The 19317-nt window shown below is 36.1% G+C and overlaps 1 pseudogene; it reads right to left on the bottom strand.

Annotated features, from left to right (window-relative positions):
- Positions 1–19317, bottom strand: part of LOC144456569 (uncharacterized) — a 42487-nt pseudogene that overhangs the window by 6542 nt on the left and 16628 nt on the right.

The following is a 19317-nucleotide window of genomic DNA, read 5'->3' as shown; positions in this document are numbered from 1 at the left end:
AATGCATACAATGTTACTAGATTTACTCCCTTCCTAAAAACCAAACAAAAACGACTTCACTTGACCTTACCAACTTAGCAAGATGTCATTTTGTATTTTCCCTACCTTCCCTACCCAAAAGATAAAAGCTCTCTATGCTCTTTGCCTCCACTTTTCCATTTCCCACTTTACTTCTCAATCCTTTGAAATCTAGCCTCTGTCCTCATTACCCACCTCTGCCAATCAACTGAATCCATGCTATGGTCAGCAGTGACTCTATGGCATAGTCTTATTAAAGGTATCTGGAGCACAAGCATTACAACTCAGAATGAACAGTCTGGTAATATATGCTAATTACAACAAAAAGCTGTGGTTTTTAAGCCATACAAAAGGAGGAGGAGGAGGAAAAGAATAAAAAAAGAAGATGATGCTGATGATAGGGGAAGGTGTTAGGAAATAAGCATTTATATAGTGCCTACTGTATGCCAAGGATTGTGTATATTTTTACAAACAGTATCTCATTTGATTCTCATTTATAGGTAAAAATAAGGGATGGAACCACTGCTTGGGGGTGGATGGGATGATAATACAAAGTAAGATCATGAAAGACTGTAAGTTCTTCAAGATCAGGGACTATTTTATTCTTAAGTTGCATCTCTCAGGCCCAGCACTGTGTCTGGCATATAGTAGATGCTTAATAACTTTTTGATTGATGCTAAATGACACTAGAAGGAAAGCTAGTCAATGAAAGTCTTGCAACAATGCTAGGCCTAGAAATAATAGGTCAAAAATGATTAATAGATACTTGAAACCCAAGGAGATATCAAGAGAGCAACCCAGCTTCCCTTAGTAAAAGTTATCAAGGTAGGGAGAACTATGTCCCAGAATAATAAATGAAATATTGGAAATGATTGATAAATTACAATTGCTGAACTCTGAAAGACTGGACAGAACAGAAAACATGCTATAGGTCTGAAGAAGAGAAATATTTGACAACAACTTTTAGGAAAACTGGAAAGTAATCTGGTAGAAGATATGTTTAGACCATAATTTTATGCTACATTTCACAATAATCTCAAAATGGATACATGACATCAATATGAAAGAACATATAAACAAAAAAAAAAAAAAAGAAGACTCCAAGACCAGGTGCCTTTCCCAGCTCTGGCTAGGGGTAAGTTGCTAACCAAACAAGGGATAGAGATGATCACAAAAGATGAAATCATGAAACTTTTGTATGAACAAAATCAATGCATTTAACATCTCTGATAAGGATATTATAACCAAGCTATATAGGCTGACACAAATATGTAAAACCAAGAACCGTTCTCCAATGGATAAAAGATCAAGAAAAGTAAAATCAACAAGCATGTATAAAATAACTTAAAGCTGCCAGGTACTATGCTAAGCACTGGAAATACACACACACACACACACACACACACACACACACACACACACAGCAAAGACAGTCCTTTATTCCCTCATGAAGCTTGCAATCTAATGGGAGAAACAATATACAAAGAACTATGTGCAAAGAAGATGTAATACATAATAAACTGGAAATAATGAACTAGCATGAAATAGAGTAGGGCAAGAAAGGCTTTTTGCAGGTGGGCTTTTAGCTTAAACACAAAGGAAGCAGGGAAAGCCAGGGGGAAGAAATTAAGGGGAAAGAATTCCAGACATTTGGGGGAGGGGAGGTCAAAGGATATGAACAAAGAGTTCTCAAAAGTGGGATTGCAAAATATTAACAATAATATGAAATATTGTTATTAATTACAAATCAAAGACACTAAGAACTCACCTCATTCTCAGAAAATTCTTAAGTTGATAAAAATAGTCAATGTCAAAGGATTTGCAGAAGATAGGCAAATTAATACTCCATGAATAGTAGATTGGTCTAACCATCCTGAAAAGCAATTTGGAATTAAGCCAAGGAAATGACTAAAATGTTCCTGTCCTTCGTCCCAGAATTTCCATTTTGAGATAGACCAAAGAGGTCAAAAAGAAAAGCAAAGGTTCTAAATACATGAAAACATCAATAACAGCATTTTTGTGGTAACAATGCATTACGGAAAAAAAAACAGGTATCCATCAGTTGGGGAATGGCTAAAAGAATTTGGTACATGAATGTAATGGATGAAACACTAAGAATGGATATGAAGAATTTAGAGATGCATGAGAAGATTTATATAAACTAATGAAGAATGATCAAAGTAGAACCAGGAAAATAACATATAATAAAACACTAAAACAACATATAAAAGGAAAAAAAGAAAAAAATTGAAAGTTGTATAATTGTAGCAGCCAAAGTTGGCCACAAGGAAAAGGCAAAACAACATACCTTGCTTCTTTCTTTGCAAAGGAGGGGAACAATGAATACATGATTAAGACTCAGCTGTTGTGTTATATAGTTTGTTAATTAACATTTTCCTTTTTTTCTTATTAGTTACAAGGATTGGATAACAGAGAATGGAAGTATAAATGTAGAAATGAAAGTGAAATGAAAACAAAAGATGTTAGTAAATACTTTCAAAAGACATCAGAATGGGCTGCCTCAACAGACCAACATACCAAATCAAAAGTTGCCCTTACTTGCCATGGAAGTAAGGCAGTTACCTGGTGGGGTAGACAGAGTGCTGGGCTTAGTGTCAGGAAGACCTGAGTTCAAATTGGCCTCAGACACTTACTACCTGTACAAACCTGGGCAAGTCATTTAATCTTTGTTTCCCTCAGTTTCGTCAACTGTAAAATGGAGATAACAATAATACCTACATCCCAGGGTTATTGTGAGAATCAAATAATATTTGTAAAGGGCTTAGGAAAGTGCCTGGCATATAGTAGGCACTTAATAAATGCTTGCTCCCTCTTATACTCACAGTTGCCATCTAGCTCCACGGCCAAGCTGATACAACCTACCGTTATTGCTTGGTTTTCCCTTTTTCTGGTTGTGATGGATGTGAATGGTGTATTCTCATTATGACTCAGACTCTGATATTTGATTAATCATGTGAGACCTAACACTTTGGTTTTCTCTTTCTTTCCTTGATTTAGCCAGACACATTTGTATTACTGATAAACTTGACTTCCCCATGGATTTACCATCCCAACTGTCTGTACCACTTACCTTGTTCTCCATTCTGATGTGCTAAGGTGGATTCCATATAATATAGTTGTAGACCCCATTTATATAGTGTTTTAAGATTTATAAAACATCTTCCAGCCCATGACTCAAGCAGTATGTTGTTGATCCCATTTAACAGATGAGGAAACTAAGACTCTCAGGGGTATAATGACTTGGATATGGCCAAAAAGCTAGTAAGCATCAAAACTGAGATTCAAACCAAGGCTTCCAGGCCACGTTAGCCATTTACCTTCTTCTGAATCCCTATCATCGGGCTCTGGTACCTGCCTCCAAATCCAATATTCTGTCTTGATCCACTTCTACATGGCCAGAAATCAAGGGTTAATTGATGATGGGGAGACAGATTCAAGCATATACTTAGCTTCATTCATGCTAGAGGGACATGGGCACCGATAGTCCAGTATGTAGGAGTGCCTATCACATACCACTTAATAAGTGATTATTGATTGACTGTTATAATCAATATGGTAAATACAGATGATGAAGAATCACCAGACTGACGTCATATAATCAGTTAAAAAATGTTTATTAAATGCCATATACATTCCAGGCACTTTGATATTCAGTAACAGATGTTTAAATCATGAAGGCAAGTATTATTTGGAACAGCAAAAAATATGGATGAGGACAGGTAAGGAACCAGATATGTAGCAAGGCACAGCAGAAAGAACACTTGCTTTGAAATCTGAGGATCTGTGTCCAACTCTGCATCAGTTGATTCTTACCTGCAAGACATTTAACTTACTGATGACTCTTATTTCTCTACTTCTGGAAGTCACTGCCTCCTGGGTATCAGTTTCCTCATCTGTAAAATAAAAGGGTTAGATTAGATGTCCCTCTGGAAATAACTTTGTATTTAATTTTTTGCTTAGAGATGATTTCCACCCCAATGGAATGGAGGCTCCTTGAGGTTGTGTTGATTTTATCTCTAAATCCTCAGTATCCAGCACAGTGTCTTGCACATAGAAAGAACTTAATAAATGCTCTTTGAATATATGGTCAATGAACAATTGCCCAGCTGTCATTCCTTTAGGTTTTCAAAGACCATCTGTCCTGCCCAAAGTAGAAACCAAGTATATGACTATGGAGCAGTGGAAATAATATGGGTTATGAATCAGAAAACTCTAATTCAAATTCTAGCTCTGACATCGTTTGCTCTTGGCAAGTTGCTTCATCTCTCTAGGCCTCATTTTCTTTATTGATAATAGGAGTGGTTTGAATTACATCAAGGATAAGGACTCTTAAGTCTCTACATCCTTAAAAATGTGAACTTACATGTATTAGCCATCTCTATCTTTATATTTGTTGTTTAGGTTTTCTGAAGAGCAGTACACATCTTATACATACTAATCTTATTAATTAATTTTATTTAGCCTAAGCCGTCATTAGTTGATTGATAACATTTTTGAGTGCTCATTGTTTCTAGAATTTTACTGGGTGCTATGGGAGACATAACTAAGACACATCTTGCAATTCAAGGAGTATTACTTAAATGTTTTTTAAAAAAGCACAACACCTATTCATTTTACCACAAATCCTATTTTTGAATTTACTTTTATAGGATAGATTTTGGTAGATGCTTGGAGCATAATTCAAGGTGGAACAGAAGAGAAGACACTTCCAAGGCGTGAGTAGAATTGTTGCAGGAAAGAAAGGAAAAAGGAAGGCCTTAAGTCAGAGATCACTTATATGTTGTCAGTATCAGAATGGTCCTAAGAAAAAAGCAGTTACAAAATTTTTTTAAAAAACAACAAAACCTCTTTTTTTTAAAAAAAAAAACTGCTGTTGGTATAGCACTGATTTGGCACATATGGAATATGTTTGCTGTATTTTCAAAGTCAAAACTTTTGCCAATTTTGGATTTTTCTACCTGAGGTTTATCCCAAATCTCAGTCTCATACCCTTTGCCCAAGAGAGGAACTGATAGATGGTCAAAGGTTATGAACAGGCAGTTCTCAGATGAAGAAATTAAAGCCATCTATAGTAATATGAAAAAATGCTCTAAATCACTATTGATCAGAGAAATGCAAATCAAAACAACTCTGAGGTACCACATCACACCTATCAGATTGGCCAACATGACAAAACAGGAAAATGATAAATGTTGGAGAAGATGTGGGAAAATTGGAACATGAATGCATTGTTGGTGGAGTTGTGAAATGATCTGATCATTTTGGAGAGCAATTTGGAACTATGCCCAAAGGGCTATAAAAATGTGCATACCTTTTGACCCAGCAATAGCACTTCTAGGGCTGTATCCCAAAGAGATCATAAAAATGGGAAAAGGACCCACATGTACAAAAATGTTTATAGCAGTTCTTTCTGTGGTGGCAAAGAATTGGAAATTGAGGGGATGCCCATCAATTAGGGAATGGCTGAACAAGTTGTAATATGAATGTAATGGAATACTATCATGCTATAAGAAATAATGAACAGGCAGACTTCAGAAAAACCTGGAAAGACTTCTATGGTCTGATGCTGAATGAAGTGACCAGAACCAGGAGAATGTTGTACATAGTAATAGCTAGGTTGTATGATGACTAATATTGATAGACTTAGCCCTTCAGCAATGCAAGGATCTAAGACATCTCCAAAGGGCTCATGATGGAAAATGCTATCCACATCCAAAGAAAGAACTATGAAGTTTGAATGCAGATCGAAGCATACTATTTGCTATTTTTTTTTCCTGTTGTGTTTTGTTTCCTCTTTCTGGTGGTTCCTCCTATTGATTTTAATTCTTACTCACAACATCACTAATGTGAAAATATGTTTAATAGGAATGTATATATATAGCCTATACCAGATTGTGCACCATCTTGGGGAGAGAGGTGAGGAGGGAGGGGGAGAAAAATTTAAAACTCAAAAGCTTATAGAAGTGATCGTTGATAAAATAATTTTTTTTTAAAAAAAGGAAAAAAAAAGAGAGTAAAATGAAACTGTTACTTCTGATTAACATTGCATAATATGCTTTTCAAGCTGAAAGGGATGTCATTATTCAACTTAGAGATGCAAAATCTGCCTGATTCATCATTGGGCAGGTGTACAACAAATATCAAATCCCAGTTACTTATTATTCCTGTTGTAGATTGGTAGCGTGGAAACTGTGCCTTCTACCACTTTGGAACTTAGGCTGTCCCTGACCAAAAAAGGCTACAGAATTGGAAATTTAGAATTGGATCTTATAGGCCATTACATATAAGCCAATCATTTTACAGATGAGAAATTAGAGTCACAGAAAGATTGAATGACTTACCCAGTGTCATATATATAATAACTGACTAGTAGGGGATTATAAACTCAGGTGCTGGTATTGAACTTGACTCAAAGTCCAATGTCCTATCTAGCATGCCATGCAGCATCTCATAGAGGCAAAATTGATAGTCCTTAGGGACTCTTGCCACCACCACCACCCCCATCACCCATGAATGACGTTATTGCTATTCTTTAAATTATTTTAATAAGGACACTAGCATTAAATATTATTTATAATTAGCATTATCTGTGTGTCATGATAGCAAACTGGATAACAATAGTAATAATAATAGTAATAATAATAATAATAAACAATTAACATATATATACTGCTTATTATGTGCCGGGCACTGTGCTAAGCACTTTATGTTACTATATTTTACATTTACCATAGTGTAGCAAATACCCTCTTCCCCAATTTCCAAGGAATTAATAATAAATGTAGCCAATAATCAATGAATAGATGGCCAGTGGGTTCTCTCAGTAACCAAAACCACCAAGGGAGACTCTGAAACACCTTAAATCAGCTGTGTACCTTCTGACAGACAACTCTTCTGGCAAATGAAAGTCAACCCTGATTGGTGGGCATTTAATGAAGAGGTGGACTAAAAGTCTTCAGTTCCTTCTGCTGAGAATGTGGCTTGATCTTGAGACTCAGTAGCATCAAGGCATCTGGAAGACATTTCCATGTGGTCCTTCCAGTCTAATTTTCTCCTTTATGAGCTGGTTTTTGCCCTAAACTCTAATAGAGGGGATCAAGGACAAGGAGACATGTCCCAGGGGTAAATATCTAGTTGAGACTGGATTGTATTTACTTTATAAACAAAAATAAGAGTCCCTGCCCTTAAGGGTCCTTACTCAGGTAAGATGCCTTGGGGCTGAGAGAATACCTTACTCAGCTACAACCTGCAAGAGACTAACTTTTTCAAAAATGAGGTCTTAACAAAACCAAGAGGAAAAGAATGGATTATAAATTAATAATTAGTTATTAATAGAATAGTATAGCATTAATATCTTTCATTCTCACTCTTTGTTTCATTGAGAGACAGAATCTACTCAATGAATCACTAACTGGTATGAAAAATACTTCATCAAGGATTTTTATAGTTACCCTGTCAGAGCTATTTAGAGGGAAGGCTTTAGGACAAAACAAGAAACAGAGAGTGTGACAAAATGTAAAATGAATAATTTTGATTATATTAAATTCAAAAAGTTTTGCACAAACAAAAACAATGCAACAAAATTAGAAGGAAAGCAGAAAACTGGGAGAAAATACAGCAAGTATCTCTGATCTCGTTTCTCAAATATATAGAGAATTGACTTGAGTCAAATTTGTAAGAATACAAATCATTCCCCATTGATGAAGGGTACAAACAGGTGGTTTTCAGACAAAGAAATCAAAGCTATCTATAGTTACATAAAAATGTTCTAAATCACTATTGATTAGAGAAATGCAAATTAAAACAACTCAGAGATACCCCCTCATGCCTATCAGATTGGCTAATATGACAGAAAAGGAAAATGATAAATGTGGGAGGGGCTATGGGACACTCATACACTGTTGTAGTTTTGAACTTATCCTGCCATTCTGGAAAGCAATTTGGAATTATGCCCAGAGGGCAACAAAAATGCATATCTTTTGATCTAGCAATATCACTATTAGGTCTGTATCCCAAAGAGATGAAAAAAAAAGAAAAAACCTATTTGTACAAAAATATTTATAGCAGCACTTTTTTTGTGGTGGCTAAGAATTGGAATTAAAGGGATGTTCATCAATTGAGGGGATGGCTGAACAAGTTGTGGTATACGATTGTAATGGAATATTATTGTGCTATGAGAAATGACAAGCACGATTACTTCAGAAAAGCCCAGAAAGACTTACATGAACTGAGGCAGAGTGAAGTAGGCAGAACCATGAGTACATTGTACTCGGTAACAACAATACTGAATGATGGGCAATTGTGAAAGACTTAGTTATTCTCAGCAATACAATGATTCAGACAGTCCCAAAATATTCATGATGGAAAATGCTAACCTCCTCCAGAGAAAAAACTGATAGTATCTGAATACAGACTGAAGCATGCTATTTTTCACTTTCTTTCCTTTTAAGTTTTTTGGGGGTTGAGTTTTCTTCCATAAAAATGACCAATTTGGAAATATGTTTTACATGATTGCAAATGTATATGCTATATCAGAGTGCTTACTGTCTCAGAGAGGGGGTAGGAGAGTGAGGGAAGGATAGAATTTTTAACTCAAAAGTTAAAAAAATGTTAAAATGGCTGTTACATATAATCGAGTAGAATTAAAATGTTATTTAAAAAAAGGTTTTTAACTGTGAAGCTTAGATGTTTTAATTTGATGGGAAATAATGTAAAGGGAAGAGGGAGAGGGACTGACCAACACATTGATAGGAGCCATTAGGGCCAGTCCTCTTCAGCAAGCACCCCTTACAAACAACAATGGTGCATGGAGAAGAAGAGAAAGGAAAGATAAACAGTTTTTTTTTCTCAGTAACCCACTCCTAATGTACATTTCATCAGTCCATCGTTTCTTAGGACTCAGATATCTCATGCAGCTTTCTAGTTTCTGAGAGCATCTCCTAATGCAGTTGTCTGGTCTTCTGGAAATCTCTCCTTTCGTACTGGCAGGGCATGGCCTTTTTCCACCAGGCAGAAATCTTTGAAAGTTTTCAGAGAGGGAGTTAATTAAATGATTATTGATTTTTCATGATTCAAGAAAATATTTAAGGTCAAAGATCACAATACCTAGAATTTGTATAGCACTAGATGTATAATATGGGTAAAGCCCAAGGATAAGTATGCTATGAACAAGAACTTTCTACTGGGCAACTAGGTGGTGCAGCGGATAGAGCACCTGCCCTGGAGACAGGAGAGTTCAAATCCGGCCTCAGACACTTAATACTTACTAGCTGTGTGACCTTGGGCAAATTACTTAACCCCATTGCCTGGCCAAAAAAAAAAAAGAGTTTCCTACAATCCAGCTTGAAAAGGGTGGGTGAGCACAGTTACCAAATGGTTTTTCTCACTGCACTCGGAGACTAAAAAGTCAAAGCTTCAGAAAATTCTTAGGGCAGTATGGTACAATGGGTAAGGATTGAATCTTTTCATTTTGTAACTTCTAGTTCTCAACTAAAATTAAATTTCAAACCTAATTCCTTCAGGCTATTAGTAGGGTTGGTAAGAGCACAGCATTCTGCTTTTAACTGCTAAGGGGGGGGGAGTGGGGCAGCTAGTGGGGCAGTGGATAGAGCACTGGCCTTGAAGTCAGGAGGACCTGAGTTCAAATCCAACCTCAGACCAAACACTTGACACTAGCTGTGTGACCCTGGGCAAGTTACTTAACCCCAATTGCTTAAAAATTAAAAAAAAAAAGTTTAACTGATAAGGGGTCCTTGCTATACCACCTTCACAGAAAAACATTATTGCTATTTTCTATATTTATAGAGACTTTTTAAAAACATATTTACATCAGTCTTTTAACAAACTATATCTATAACTCAAAAGAATCAAAGAGTTTACTTTTCTAATACAATGAATTATCACATTTCTGCCAGGCACTATTTTCATACAGCCAACAAGTTGGTAAGCTGAGGTAATTTGACTTAAGACCACAAATTTTCAGATCCATGCATTTTCCCAATACTTTGCCTTAATGCCAAATAGTAATATATATATTGGGAGAGACATGTTTCACTTAAAATGAGACCAGAGTAATTACAAAAAACTTTTAGGAGGCCTGCAGTGACTGATGCTCCTGTTGAAGCACATAAGTGGGGTTCTGGGTTCTTTCAGCCAGGTTAAACAGCTTACAAAAGGCTTGGCTGCCCAATTAACAATCAAGCTCTCTTGTGTTGAATGCAAAGATCAACTCAGAACATTTTTCCAAATTAATTCATACTTGCTTTCTTCTCTTTTCTGTTTACTTATTTTTCACTTTTTAGAATCTGGAGAGAGTTAACACTTAGTAATTAACAAGTCAAGAGAATTATATTTTTCAATTCTTACCACTATTTCCTATATAGTTTTTCAATGGTAACATACATGTCTAAACATTAATTGCTAAATTCTAAATTGATTTCATTTAAGGCCACTATAGAGGAACCTTGATAAAAGTGTGCCTTAAAGGACACAAAACTTATTTTGCTTTTCACATATTACCCTGATGTCAGATATTGGGTTGGCAATTGTAGAGAACAGAATATCATAGCCAGACAGTTCCTCAGATTTAAATTGAACTTAATCTACAAACTTTAGTTTTGGGACCCAATTAAACCTGGATTTACAAGCTCTTATTATCCAAGATCATTTTCTAATTAAAGTTTTAGCCTTAAAATCAGGAAGAGAACTTACCCTACTGCTACTTCTGAGTTAAAACAAACTTTCCGCACTCAGCTTAAGTTAGTCAAATAGCATTTGTCAAATTTCTACTGGATATTTTATCATTAGAAAAAAATAATTATTCAGCTTCTAGAATTGGTGGGGAAAATGAGGTGAAAGGAGAAAAGTTGGGTCTAGGATCTTGGGGTCTGGGGAAAAGCTGAGATTTCCTGTACTGAGATGCAGATAATACAAACTTCTTGGGGGCTAAAGGGGTTTAGCCTTAGTAGTTCAGTACTTCTGAAATCACTTCATTCTGATTAGACAAAGGGGAGAATCTTTTAGATGACCTAATTGCCCTTTCATTTTCTATTTTATCTGGCTCATTTAAGGGAATCCCTTTGGCTATGCTGTTTTTATTATTAGTTCCCATAATATGTAAAAATTCTTAATCCAATTTAGGCTTAAATTTTTCAGTTTAACTTTTAACTCAATCTTTTGGGCAAATTAGTGTGAGTGGGTGACTATCAATCCCAACTGAAACATGGGTGGTCTGTCCTCTAAGACTTAAAGGTACAAGACATATAATATGCCTCCTGGGGGGGGGAGGGAACAGAGAATTGCTGCCATTGGCCCTTGCTTTCTATAACTGGGTTCACAGCACCATGCTCACCCCAGTTCATAAACTAAGGAGAGGTAGGAATAGAGGGAGGCTACAGCTGGAGACATTATCTCCTTCCCTAAATGAATTAAAGGGCATTGTCCAGCTAGTATGATGGGGTGATGGGACCTGGACCCCTAAAAGGAAAAGACTATGACTTTGAAAGAAGCCCAGTCCTTGAACTTTCCCTGAATTTTTGCCTGAGGCATCTGGCCTATCCCAGCCTACCTAGATACTCAATAATCATTTTAACAGCCCTTTCCCTGTGGCTCTCCCATCCACTTAATACTTAACTTCTTTCATTGTCTGTACCTGGCCCAACCCAGGCTAATTACCACTCCTTAATCCCATCAAAATCTTTTGCTGACCTTTTCCCCCTTTTTCGTATTAACCCCACCTCCTCAAATCTGAAAATTCACTAGGAATTCTGCCTTTTCCTATTGGCATAACAATAAACCTTGTTATTTGACTGGAAAAAGCTTTCAGTGAGTGAATTCATTCCAGACAGACCCCCCTTTACCCTGACATATTGGGGTTCCCAAAACCCGAAACTGCAACAGTGCCACTGAGTAGCTAAGCAGGCGTGGAGAAACTTCAGCCTTGAGTCCACATGTGGAGGTCTAGAACCATAAGTGTGGCCTTTTGACTGAATCCAAATTTTACAGAACTAATGAGCTAGAGCTATAGACAGATATGCTGTTGTTATTATACCCTCCCCTCCCCTGCTGCTTGGGGAAAAGGAAAAGAAAAAAAATTGGCTTGTTTTTTACTCACAGACACACATGTATAGAAAAGAAAGAAAAAAAAATCCCTCGGACTATATATATCTCTTTTCTTCCTCTCTTAGCTGTAAAACAATAAATCTGCCTGTAACATTCAAAGTTATTTTTTTAACTTTCTTAAAACAAATTTCCAAGTATGCTAATTTGAGACTCATTACAATAATTTCACTGTACAATCCACAATTTAAAGAAACCTCAGTAATTTCCAATTAGTTGATATCAAACTTCTATAAATTGGGGAAAATATTCCCTTCTCTGTCTGTCTTCTAATTTTGGCCACAATCAAAAGACAGAAAGAGATTAATAAAAAAAAAATTCTCTTTACTCTTGCCTTTTCAGAGAAAGAGATAAAAAAACAAACAAACCCAAGTTTAACTATAAATAACATAAGCAAAGAGATGCAGAAGTGCCTCCTGGCAAAGTCTTGGTGGTCAAGCTGGTTTAAAACCCTTTTCTCTGCTCCCTGCCTAGCACAATTGAAGCCCATGCCAGCAATTAAGGCTGATCTTCAAGTATTACACTGCAGACATATAGAGACAAAAAGACAGACAAGAACCCACTCAGGAATGTAGAGTCTCTGTGAATAAAAATAAAAATTACTTTTTCTAATTGCTTCCTTTGCTCAAGGAAATCTTTTTGCACACAGATGCCTAGGTGGTCAAACTGGTTTTTCTGTTGTTATTGGTGGTGGCTTTTTTATTTGTTTTTTTAGTCTCTGTGTTGAAACACTTAATCTGCTATTTCTCCACACAGAGACAAGCTATCTGGTTCAGACTGATTGATATAATGTAATTTTTAAAGTTTATTCTCTCACAGACCAATGTCTCAGACTTCCTTTTGAAGCCCCATATCCTTCAAGGATTTCCAGTGCACTGCTATGCAGTTTGTGGTTTGTAGACAGAACCTCACAATACATCAACTCCTGAGGTGGCCAGAAATTGTACTTTCTCTCCCTCTTCCACTTCTGGAGATCTCTATCGATTGGAACACATTTTATTGATGACCCCACTGTGACAGCAACCAGTTATTAATAGCCGCAGCATACAGAAAACACTCAGAACAGACACAGAACATATTCTTACACAGAGAAGATCTAATAGTTGAGAATAGGGAGTCAATTTAAGGCCAGAGTGCTTAACAGAAAGTTCCCTCTTGTGGACAAATTATTTTATTTGGGCCCAAAAAGATATGGTTGAGTTTTCTGATAAGAATCTGGGGTATTGGGCTCTGATGCTTTTGTTAGTTGATGAGCTGTAATGAATAAGACACCTGAAAGAGAGTTTCCAGGTAATGAATAATCAATGTATTAATTAGGCTGGCCAATAATCCATAAATTGATGGTCAGTGATTTTTATCTTTAATCGAAGACACCAAGGGAGACTCTGAAAAACCTTAAATCAGGTGTGTGCCTTCTGACAGGGAACACCACACCCCCTACACACATACACAAGTGAAACTCTACCCTGATTGGTGGACATTTAATGAGGAAGAGGGCTAAATGTCTTCAACTTCTCTTGCTGAGAACATGGTTTGATCATGAGACTCAGCAGCCTTGTATCATCTGGGCAGGGGAACCCATTTCCATCTGGACTTTTCTGATTAATTTTCTCCTGGATCACCCTAAACTTTAATGGAGGGGATCAAGGACGAGGAACTATGTCCTGGGGGAAAAGATCTGAGTAAACAAAAAAGATCTAGCAGAGTAAACAAAAATTAAGGGCTTCTGCCCTTAAAATAAAATTAAGGGTACCTGCCCAGGTAGATACCTGGGGTCTGTGAGAAGATTACCTTACTCAGTTTCAGCCTTCAGAGACTGACTGACCTCTTCAGGAGTGAGGTCTTAACAAAAAAAGGAGGAAAAGGATGTATCACAAATTAATAATTATTATTAATATAACATAATATTAATTTTTTCAATATAATATATATTTATACATACAACACAATATATACATATGTACATCGGTATAAGTGTTTGTGTATGTGAGTGTGTATATACATGTACATATATGTGTATATGTCTATATCTTGGACATATACACTATTGTAAGTGACATTCATTTCCATGGGCCATAGGAAAGTAATAATTTTCCACAGGATGAGTTGTGTTATGACAGTATTGTCAATGTTCTATATGAGGCATTAGTGAGGTAAGGCCCACTAGTATTAATAAAAGGCATTAATATGACAGATTTTGTTCTCATTATAGTTAATACTCATCCATTACTTTATTGGCCATCTGATTCACATGGGTTCTAAGGAATGGAAATTTCAGGTGTTGTTTTCACTTGCTTGAAATTGAAAGTGTCCCATAGTCATGATCGTTTATCAGTCATTTACTGGTTACTCCTGGGGGCCGATAATGAGAGATCCAGAGAGATATATATCTCAGTGTCTCTATTAGTGCCTACATGCTGACATCTCCAACATTCACATTGGGATCAGCCATTCTCATCTTGATTCTGTTGCCCAGAAAAATTCACTTTCTCACTCAGAATGGAAATTCTCCTTTTTTTTTTAAAGATAGTATTTTATTTTTTCCAGTTACATGTAGACAGTTTTTAACAGTCATTTTAAAAAATTTTGAGTCCCAAATTTTTCTCCTTCTCTTCCTTTTCCCATCTCTAAAATGGTAAGCAATTTGATATAGGTTGTACATGTTGCACATGTCATTTAATATAGCGTGTTTATTAATACAATGTTTTGTGTAGATGTCTTCTCTTCACTGCGGTAATGGATCTTCCTTGTGGCCAGTACCTTCTAGCCTTGTAGTTCACTCAAGGCCTAACAGGTCCTCAATCTAAATGGAGGTGGAATTTAAGAAATGCTTTTGAATGGAATCCATTTGAGTATTAATTGAATTTGACTGCCCAGGTGCCTAGTGATCTCTGACCAGCCTTTTGGAGGGGGAATGGGATATAGGTTTAAGGAACTTATAGAGTGATATAAAGTTGCTGGGTTTTGGTCTTGGATTCAACATATTTTGAGGTGAAGTTCTGGGCACAATACAGTGAAAGCATAGTCAAATCTCTCTTGGTGGTCAGGCAGGTCCTGCAGCCCACAGACGTACCTAGCACTCTTAAAATCATAAGACAAAATAAGATGGAGATTGATTGTTTCATATTCCAAAGTTCTATCACTTTAAATGACAGCTGCCCAGAAAAGGATTTATTCCTTTCTATTCTTCAAGAAATTCCTGTCCTCGTGGAGATTCTAATCTATCAGAGGAGACTTGAGACATACACAGCTACATAAGAAATAGAGTACAAAATACTGTACACCAAGCACATAAAAATAGTTAACACTTATAAATGGGAGGTAAGAGGAAAGGAAGTGCACTTTCAGGAAGGGTGGAAAATCTGAGAGATATAGAAGAAAGGAAGGAAGGAAGGAAGGAACGAAGGAAGGAAGGAAGGAAGGAACAAGAAAGAAAGAAGGAAAGAAAGAAAGGAAAGAAGGAGAGAAGGAAGGAATAAGAAAGAAAAGAAAGAAAGAAAGAAAGAGAAAAGAAAGAAAGAAACAAACAAAGAGGAAGAAAGAGAGAGAGAGAAAGAAAGAAAGTGAAAGAAAGGAAGGAAGGAAGGAAGGAAGGAAGGAAGGAAGAGGAAGGAAGGGAAAAAGGAAGGAAGTAAAAGAAAGCAAAGAAGTAGAGGGAAAGAGGAAGAGAAATAAGAAAGAGGTAAGCAGAAAAGTCACTTAGCAGTTTACAACAATTATCTCAGTTGATCCTTACAACCACCCTGGGAGTTAGGTGCTATTATTATCTGAGTTTTAGCAATAAGGAAACTGAGGCAAACACAATTTAAGTGATTGCCCAGGGTTACACAGCTATTAAGTACCTGAGGCTGGATTTAAACTCTTTCTTTTCAAATCTTTCTGACTCAGAGCCTGGTCCTTTATCTACTGTGCTATAGGAAGATTTGAGTTCCAGTCCTTCCTTTATCCAATACCTCTTAGTGACCTAGGCACTTCTCTAAGACTATAATTTTCAAAGAAGTTGCCTTATTTGCAAGGGTAGAAGGAGTTTCTCCCCATGAAATTATAAGTCCAATTCCTCTCCTTCTCAGTCTCCCCATTCCCATGACTATTCCAATGCCAAATTAATCTGAACTATACATTTTTAACACATAATACTTTCATAGGTCACTTGTAGTTACACTGTTCTACAGATGGGATAAAACTCTTACATTAGTATTACCAGTGAATAGAAGAAGCACATTGAAAATTCACTGAGTGATTCATCTGAAAAAGAATGCTGTTCAGTGAGCCACAAACTAACTCTGAGTCAATTACGTGATATATCTCCACCAATCACTAATTCAATTTTGGGCTTCAATAATAGAAATACAATTTCCAGAATAAGGATTGTAATGGTCCCACCATAATTTTTCTTGGTCAGGTCACATCTGATGTATAGTTTGGGGTGCTGAATTATATTTGTGATGTTAAGCTAAAGAACATCTAGAAGATGGTGATGAGCCTCAAGACCATGTGAATGGTTATCATTTGAAGAAACTGTGCCTATTTAGCCTGGAGAAGAGAGGTTAGGGAAATGAAAAAGGAGTGCAGAACATGATAATTGTCTTCAAAATATTTAAATATCTTAACAATTGGAACTGTCCGAAAAAGGAATTGGCAGCCTTAAGCAGTAAAGAGTTCCCTTCAATGGAAACATTAAAGAAGAGGCTGGATGACCACTTGTGTCAAGGATATTGTTATTTATATTTCATGCCACAAGTGAACTAAATGATCTCTAAGGCCCCCTTCACACCCTGGGATTTATGATCTTATGAGTAATAATGGACTTTGCCTATGTTACAGACTTGGGAAGAATAATAATAGTTTCAAAAAGATCTTAACAGGATAGAATGTAGAAACCAGTGGAATAAGATAAAAATGTATACTCAAAAAATCAATTTCACAAGGAAGCAATGAGAGAAGAGAAGGTTAGATAGCAATTGATCCAAGTAGACCTTAGGGTTTTGATGCACAGCAAACTCAACTGAGAGTCAACAATGAGATACGGCACCCAAGAAGCCTAACAATATATTCTGCTAGCTCAATGGAATAAGGACACAATAGTCCCACTTTTTATATCACATATAGCTTCTTCTTCTTTCTTCTTCTTCTTCTTCCTCCTCCTCCTCCTCCTTCTTCTTTTGTATACCCCTGGATACAAAATTTTAGGAAGGGCATTGACAAGCTAGAAGATAATCAGAATGGTGAAGAGTTGACACACCATGAGAAATGAGGATGGATTAGAGGACCAGGGAATATTTAGTCTGGAAAAGACATTACTAAGGAAGACATAATACCTGTCTTCATCTATTTGAAGGGTGATAACGTGGGAAGCAAGATAAGACTTATTCCGTAAATATTCTTCCCTTTCACTTAAATTGTTAAATTTATTGGCATATAATTGGGCAAAATAATTCCTTATAATTGCTTTGTTTATAACTTCATTAGTGGTATATTCACCCTTTTCATTTTTGATACTAGTGATTTCTTCTCTTTCTTTTTTAATCAAATTAACCAATTGTTTATTAACTTTGTTTTTTTTAGAAAAATCAACTCCTAGTTTTATTTATTAATTCAATGTTTTTTTACACTCAATTTTATTAATCTTACCTTTAATTTTAGGACTTCCAATTTAGTGTTTAATTGTTTGGCTTGAGACCAGAGCAAGGAGCAATGCATAAAATTTGTAGGCAAACATATTTAGACTAATTCCAACAAAACAACCAAAATTTCTAGATTAGAGCTGCCTAATTGTGGAATTCATTGCCTTAGGAAGGTGATAAATTCTCCCTCACTGGAAGGTCTTCGAGCAAGGCTGAATGAATGAACCTTGTCAGGCATAGGGACTGCAGTCTAGACAAGATTCTTTGTTTGTTTGTTTGTTTCAGGGTTAGTTGGGCTAGGTGGCCACAGGGATTCTCAACTCTTAAATTCTCTGACTGTGGAATTTCAAGCCCTGTCACCTATGGCAGGCTGATGGGGAAAATAATTGGGCTGAGTAGAACTGAAACCACATCATGTAGTCATCTAACTGCCAACTATTGAGCTAGCTGAAGAACAAAAGTTCTGTGCTAACTAATCATTGTAGCCACATAAAAGTTACAGATCATATACTTTATAATCTGGAAATATAGTTGGTGTTAAATAACTTCTATTTTCCTTGTGTACTACAATCTTTTGGAAGAAGCAATATGTAATTATGCAATAAGAATTATAAAAGCCATATTGCCTTTGGGGCCAGTAATATATCACTAGGGCTGTATCCTAGGGATGCTATTAAAAAAGGAACAATCCATCTATACAATAATATTCAGAACAGTAGTGCTTTTGATACACAAAACTGGGAAAATAAAGCCTATATTGTCAGTAAATGTAAATGACTGAATCAGTGGTAGTATATCAAAGTAATGGAATATTGTGGTGATGTAAGAAATGACAATTCTGAAGAAAATAGACACATGGAGAGATGTCTACGAAGGGATGTAAAATGGAAAAAGCAGAATCAGAAGAAAAAAAGAATACTCATCCTTACTAAGAACCAATAATAACTACAACAATGAAGTTGGAAAAATATTCAGACAAAAGAAATATCAGAACATGGATACAACCCCAATGTTTGCATTTTTTCTTACAACGCATTGTAAATAGTTTGGAGTTCATGATTTTATGTATGACCTTGTTTGAAAAAAAAATTAGTTTTTTTCTTGGTAGCTACTAATTTCAGAATAAATAATTTCCCATTTCTTCCTCTTTCTGAATGATTAAGTGATTCTTTAAATGTCATTTTGAAGAAATAGATTATTTAAATATAGTTTTGAATAAACTGATTAGCTCCTTCATCACTTGCAGCATTCTGATTTTGACAGCCTCTAGACCAACTTCTCCCAAATGCTGAGGTATAAGATTTCCTCTAGGGGTTCTTAACCTAGACTCTAAGAACTTATTGTTTTTGAATATTTTATGACTGTATTTCAACAAAATTACTTTCCTTGGTAATCCTCCATATTTTATGAATCTAAAAATATTATTCTGAATAGGTGTCCATAGGCTTCACTAGACCACCGAAGTGGTCCATGGTATAAAAGGTAAAGTATCCTTTCAAATCTCCCTTCTCTAGTGCAAAAGACACCCTCCTGATTT

Source organism: Phascolarctos cinereus, unplaced genomic scaffold, assembly GCF_003287225.1.
Source record: "Phascolarctos cinereus isolate Bilbo 61053 unplaced genomic scaffold, phaCin_HiC Scaffold_4;HRSCAF=312, whole genome shotgun sequence".
NCBI classification, from domain to species: Eukaryota; Metazoa; Chordata; class Mammalia; order Diprotodontia; family Phascolarctidae; genus Phascolarctos; species Phascolarctos cinereus.
Note: the sequence above shows the minus strand (reverse complement) of the source record. Positions and strands in the feature narration are given on the sequence as shown.